The sequence below is a fragment of the Vulpes lagopus genome, chromosome 6, assembly GCF_018345385.1.
Source record: "Vulpes lagopus strain Blue_001 chromosome 6, ASM1834538v1, whole genome shotgun sequence".
Classification (NCBI taxonomy): domain Eukaryota; kingdom Metazoa; phylum Chordata; class Mammalia; order Carnivora; family Canidae; genus Vulpes; species Vulpes lagopus.
In genome coordinates this window covers 23,218,582-23,225,764 of record NC_054829.1, presented here as the reverse complement: position 1 = coordinate 23,225,764, position 7,183 = coordinate 23,218,582, and positions in this window count along the sequence as shown.

Below are 7,183 nucleotides of genomic sequence, written 5' to 3'. Positions count from 1 at the left end.
AACATCTCACTAGACACTTCTCCAAAGGCAAGGGAAACAAAGGTAAAAATGAACTATTGGGACTTAATCAAGATAGAAAGCTTTTGCACAGCCAAGGAAATAGTCAACAAAACCAAAAGATAAATGACAGAATGGGAAAAGGTATTTGAAAATGACATATCAGGGATCCCTGGGTGGCACAGCGGTTTGGCGCCTGCCTTTGGCCCAGGGCGTGATCCTGGAGACCCGGGATCGAATCCCATGTCAGGCTCCTGGTGCATGGAGCCTGCTTCTCCCTCTGCCTATGTCTCTGCCTCTCTCTGTGTGTGTGTGTGTGTGACTATCATAAATAAATTTTAAAAAAATTAAAAAAAAAACACCTTGAAAATGACATATCAGATAAAGGGCTAGTATCCAAGATCCATAAAGAACTTATCAAACTCAACACCCAAAGAACAAATAATCCAATCAAGAAATGGGCAGAAGACATTTCTCCAAAGAAGCCATACAATGGCCTACAGACACGTGAAAAAAATGCTCAATATCACTTGGCATCAGGGAAATACAAATCAAAAACACCATGAGATACCAGCTCATACTAGTCCGAATGGCTAAAAATAACGAGTCATGAAATGAAAATGTGGGTGAGGATGCAGAGAAAGGGGAACCCCCTTACACTGTTGGTGGGAATGCAAGCTGGTGCAGCCACTCTGGAAAACACTATGGAGGTTCCTCAAAAAGTTGAAAATAGAGCTACCCTACGACCCAGCAATTGCATTACTAGATATTCACCCCAAAGATACAAATGTACTGATCTGAAGTGACAACTCTACCCCAATGTTTATAGAGCAATGTCCACAATAGCTAAACCATGGAAAGAGCTCAGATATCCATTGACAGATGAATGGTAAAGAAGATGTGGTATATATATATACAATGGAATACTACTCAGCCATCAGAAAAAATGAAATCTTGCCATTTGCAACAACATGGATGGAACTAGAGGGTATTATGCTAAGTGAAATAAGTCAATCAGGGAAAGACAATTATCATATGACCTTACTCATACGTGGAATTGAAGAAATAACACAAAGGATCGTAGAGGAAGAGAGGAAAAATAAAACAAGATGAAATCAGAGAAGAAAACAAACTATGAGACTCTTAATCATAAGAAACAGCAGCCCTGGTGGCTCAGCGGTTTAGCGCCGCCTTCAGCAGGGTGTGATCCTGGAGACCCGGAATCGAGTCCCACGTCGGGCTCCCTGCATGGAGCCTGCTTCTCCCTCTGCCTGTGTCTCTGCCTCTCTCTCTATGTCTCTCATGCATAAATAAATAAAATCTTTAGAAAAAAAAAAGAAACAAACTGAGGGTCACTGGAGGGGAAGGGGGTAAGGGGATGGGGTAACTGGGTGATGGCCATTAAGGAGAGCACTTGATCTAAAGAGCACTGGATGTTATATAAGACTGATGAATCACTGACCTCTACCTCTGAAACCAATAATACATTATATGTTAATTGAATTTGAATAAAAAACTTTTAAATAAAAACTTTTAAATGGGAAGAGCTTTAAATAAGATAGTTCCAGAATAATCATATATAACTGAAATAAGCATGAAATGAGCCATAATTCACTTAAGATTGTTTACCACACATTTTATTTTTTTATCCAAAATGTTAGGAAAATCGAGCTGTATCATTTTTCAGTTACACATTGCTACAGGAAAACAAGCTGCAGTATGTACTGTCGAATAATAACATAACTTCTCAAATTTAGCTTTTAGAAGAAAGATCATTTATATTAACATGGCTTTCCTGGGGAAGCAGCTTAAGTGTGTCAGGTTATATAGTTTAATTTGGTTGCTTCCAAAAGCCAGACATACCCAAATATACTGATGGATAAGACCTCTTGCTTTATTTTATATTTCAAAGAACCATTAGTATGGTTTTCTAATTCCTTAATGCCCAAACATGTGGCAAACCCAGTGCAGTTACATGATTCCCAAAGTCAACTGTGATAATCTGGCTACAAGCATTGTGGAGGGGAAAAAAAAATCCGAGTTTCTGAGGTCTCTTCTCTTATTTTGAGGAAGAGCTTGTGGAAACCCCTGGCTGCTGCTCTTTGATTAAGGAGATACCAAACAAATCACAGTATAGATAGGTAAGGTGGTCCCTGAAAGCAGTACTGGTTGAGAAACGCTGAGTAAAGGGAGTTTCCTTGAGTTGCACAGCAGTCAAATCAAACCAGGGGAAAGGCCTGGAGTGGAAAAAAAAAATACTGTTACTTTTTTATATCTGTTTAACACATCTGATTTGGCTGTTAAACATTTAAAGAAAGTTTTCTGACAATTGGAAACACGGTTCTTTATTTTCTATATCAAATTAATTAAAATTCGTAAACATTCAGCTACAACTATTCACTATGTAGATTCAATTGTACTTATGCATTTTGTACATATGTATATTTTCTAAAACGATTTTATTTATTTATTCATGACAGACAGACAGAGAGGCAGAGACACAGGCAGAGTGAGAGAAGCAGGCTCCATGCAGGGAGCCTGAGGTGGGACTCGATCCCAGATCTCCAGGATCACACTCCAGTAGAAGGCGGCGCCAAACCGCTGGGCCACCAGGGCTGCCCATATGTACATTTTCTAAGTACATTTGGGATGGAATTCATAATTAAAGAATGATTATAATAATGACATTGACATCCTTTTCAGTATATTTTCCTTTGAATTTAGAAATAGAATATATAAGGGGTGCCTGGGTGGCTCAGTGGGTTAAGCATTAAACTCTTGATTTCAACTCAGATCATGATCTCAGGGTCATGAGATTGAAACCTGCATCGGCTCCGTGCTGGGTGTGGAACCTGCTTAAGATTCCCTCTCTCCTTCTCTCTCTGCCCCTCCCCCCCACTCATATGTGGGTGTGTGTGTCTATGTGTCTGTGTGTATACACATGCATATGCTCACTCTCTCTTAAAAAAAAAAAAAGAAAGAGAAAAAAGAAATAGACCCATAAGATAATGGACATTAGGAATAGAAAAGATCAGGGGCACCTAGTGGCTCACTTGGTTAAGCATCTGCCTTCAGCTTAGATCATGCTCCCTGGGTCCTTGGGCTTCCTGCTCAGCAGGGAATCATCTTCTTTGTCTCTTGTTCTCTCTCTCTCACCCAAATAAATAAATAAAATCTTTTTAAAAATTTAAAAGAATGGTAAAGATCTGGGTGGTATGGTCAGTTAAGCATCTGACTCTTGGTTTCCACTCAGGTTGTGATCTCAGGGTCATGAGATCAAGCCCTGCATTGGGCTCCATGCTCAGTGCAGAGTCTGCTTGAGAATCTCTCTCCCTTTCCCTCTGCCCCTTATCACCCTACTTCCTCACTAAAGTAAGTAAATAAATAAATCTTTTTTTTTTAAATAAATCTTTAAAAAATAGAAAAGATCTCATTTATTTTAAGATATCCCTTCAGGGGTGCCTGGTGGCTTCTTCCTTTCCCTCTGCCCTTTCCCCTGCCTCTTGCTCATGTTCTCTCTCTCTCTCTCTCTCTCAAATAAATAAATAAAATATAAAAAAGAAAAATAAAGATAACCTCTTCAATTGTATAACAAAAGTAGAAGGTAATACGCAAATAAAACAGAGCAACATTAAGTATTACTTTAGAGCAGAATTTAAGTTAAATAGTATTAAGATATAGGATCAGAGTAAAGGCAAGGATACCTATACTCACCCTTCTTATTTAACATAGTACTAGAAGTTGTAGACAATGCAATAAGGCAAGAAAAGGAAAAAAAAAGCATACGGACTGAAAAGACAAAATGAATCTGTCCCTACTTATAGGTAACATGATTGTTTATGTAGAAAATTCCAAAGAATCTATTTTTAAAAAGTCCCAGAACTGGGATCCCTGGGTGGCGCAGCGGTTTGGCGCTTGCCTTTGGCCCAGGGCGCGATCCTGGAGACCCGGGATCGAATCCCACATCGGGCTCCGGTGCATGGAGCCAGCTTCTCCCTCTGCCTATGTCTCTGCCTCTCTCTCTCTCTGTGACTATCATAAATAAAAAAAATAATAAAATAAAATAAAAAATTAAAAAAAAAAAAACAAAATTCCAACTTTAAAAAAAAAAAAAAAAAAAGTCCCAGAACTAATAAATGAGTTCAGCAAAGTCACGGGAAACAAACGATACAAAAACCTATTATATGTATATTATTATATATATAATATATATTATTTATATATATATGTAATGAACTCTTGGGCATCAAAATTAAAAATGCAATTCCATTCACATACACACAAAAGTAATACTTAGATGTAAATCTAACAAAACACGTATAAGAGTTGCATATGGGAGTGCCTGGGTGGCACAGTTTGTTAAATAGCCAACTCTTGGTTTTGGCTTAGATCATGGCAGGGTTGTGAGACTAAGCCCTGCAACCAGCTACAGGCTCAAGTGGAGTGTGCTTGAGATTCTTTTTCCCTCTCCCTCTGCCCCTCCTGTTCATGTTCATGCTCTGTCTCTCTCAAAGAAATCTTTCTTTAAAAAAAAAAAAAAAGGTTTTATTTATTTGTCTGAGACAGAAAAGTGAATTAGGGAGAGAGGGAGCATGAGCAGTGGTGGGGCAGAGGGAGAAAAAGACTTCCTGCTGAGCAAGGAGCTCAGTGTAGGGCTTCGATCCCAGGACCCTGAGATCATAACCTGAGCCGAAGGTAGATGCTTAACTGACTGAGCCACCCATGCAGCCCAATAAGTAAGTCTTTTAAAAAAAAGAAGAAGGGGATCCCTGGGTGGCTGAGCGGTTTGGCGCCTGCCTTTGGCCCAGGGCGTGATCCTGAAGACCCAGGATCGAATCCCACGTCGGGCTCCCGGTGCATGGAGCCTGCTTCTCCCTCTGCCTATATCTCTGCCTCTCTCTGTGTGTGTGACTATCATAAAAAAATAAATAAAATAAAATAAAATAAAATAAAATAAAATAAAATAAAATAAAATAAAATAAAATAAAATAAAATAAAATAAAAATAAAAAAAAGAAGAAGAAAAAAGACATACTGAAAACTACAAAATGCTGATGAACTAAAGAATATCTAAATAAATGGAGAAATACTGTGTTCGTGGATGGGAAAACTCAACATAATAAAGATGTCAATTCTAAAAAAATTTAAAAAATAAAGATGACAATTTTCCACAAATTGATCTACAGATGTAATGGTAAAACAAAAATTAGTGACAACACCAAATGCTGGTGAGGATACAGAAAAATTGGATCATACATTGCTAGTGATAATGTAAAATGGTACAATCATGCTGAAAAAGTTTGGCAGTGTCTTTTTTTTTAAGATCTTATTTATTCATGAGAGAGAGAGAGAGAGAGAGAGAGAAGGAGAGAGCAGAGACACAGGCAGAGGGAGAAGCAGGCTCCGTCCAGGGAGCCTGACATGGGACTCGATCCCCGGTCTCCAGGATCATGCCCTGGGCTGAAGGCAGCACTAAACCACTCTGCTACCCGGGCTGCCCTGGCAGTGTCTTAAAAAACAAACAAAAGCAAAAACCAAAACAAAACAAAAGCATGCAACTACCAAATGACCTAGGAATTGCAACCATGAGCATTTATCCCAGAGAAATGAAAATTTATCTTCCAAAAAGACCTGTGCATGAATGATCATAGCAACTTTATTCATAATAGCCAAAAACTGAACAAAAACAAAAACAAAACAAAACAGCCAAAACTTGGAAACCACTCAGGAGTCCTTCAACAGATGAATGATTAAAGTATGGTACATCCATGCTAAGAATACTACTCAGCAATATGAAGAAATAAACTATTAATATACATAGAAACTTGGAGAAATCTCCAGAGAATTATGCTGAATGAAAAAGGACAATCCCAAAAGGTCACATACTCTATGATTCCATTCATATAACATTCTAGAAATGACAAAATATGGAAATAGAAAACAGAATAACAACTGTGAAGTTGAGGAGGAGATGGTCACTCAAATGAAAGATCACTCAGTAGTAGACCTGTTCTAGATCTTGACTATATCAGAAATGCCTATCGCTCTAACAAATCATCTGATGAAAAGGAATGTAGAGCAGCATTTTTCCAACCTTGATGTGGTTATCACTTGGGATCTTGGAAAAATGCAGATTCTGATTCCATATAACTGGAGTGGGGCCGCAGATTCTGTGTTTCTAAACAAATTCCCAGATGATGGCACAGATCCCAACTAGTCTGAGTAGCAAGGATATAGTGGATTTGAATAACACAGGAACTTTGTGCCCAACAATGTCATTTTCATTTTGAAGACCACATAGCACATAGCTATTTGAACAGCACATAGCTAAAGAGGCTAGATGAGAATTCTTAGCTCTTACTATTTTTATAGTAATAGTGTAATTGAAATTAAATGAGCCATAAATATTCAAAAGCTAAGAAATAGAGCCACAAAATAATTCAAAAGAAAGGAGGAAGGAACTGATTAGTAAAGATAAAAGTGGAAATGCTTAAATTAAAAAATTGACCAGTCAGAATGCCTGGGTGTCTCTGTGGTTTAATGTCTGCCTTTGGCTCAGGTCATGATCCCGGGGTCCTGGGATCAAGTTCTGTATCAGGCTACCCGCAGGGAGGAAGGGAGTCTGCTTCTCCCTCTGCCTATGCCTCTGCCCCTCCCGCTGTGTCTCTCATGAATAAATAAATAAGTAAAATAAAATAAAAAATCTTCAAGAAATTTCTAATTTCTATGTTCTGTTCCAGAACATAAAGGCTTCCTAATTCTATAAGTTTAACACAATATTTTTTTAAAATTTTATTTATTTATTTATGATAGTCACAGAGAGAGAGAGAGAGAGAGAGAGAGGCAGAGACACAGGCAGAAGGAGAAGCAGGCTCCATGCACCAGGAGCCCGACGTGGGATTCGATCCCAGGTCTCCAGGATCATGCCCTGGGCCAAAGGCAAGCGCTAAACCGCTGCGCCACCCAGGGATCCCAAGTTTAACACAATATTAATACCATATTTGAAAACTACAGACCAATTTTATTTTTTTAGTATAGATGTAAATGTCTTAAATAAAATATAACCAAAACAGATCTGGAAGTATATTATTAAGTAGAGTTTATTTTAAGAATTCAATGAAAGCTTAATATTAGGAAATCTATTTATGTTGTTTACAATGTTAATTAAAGAAACAGCAGCCCTGGTG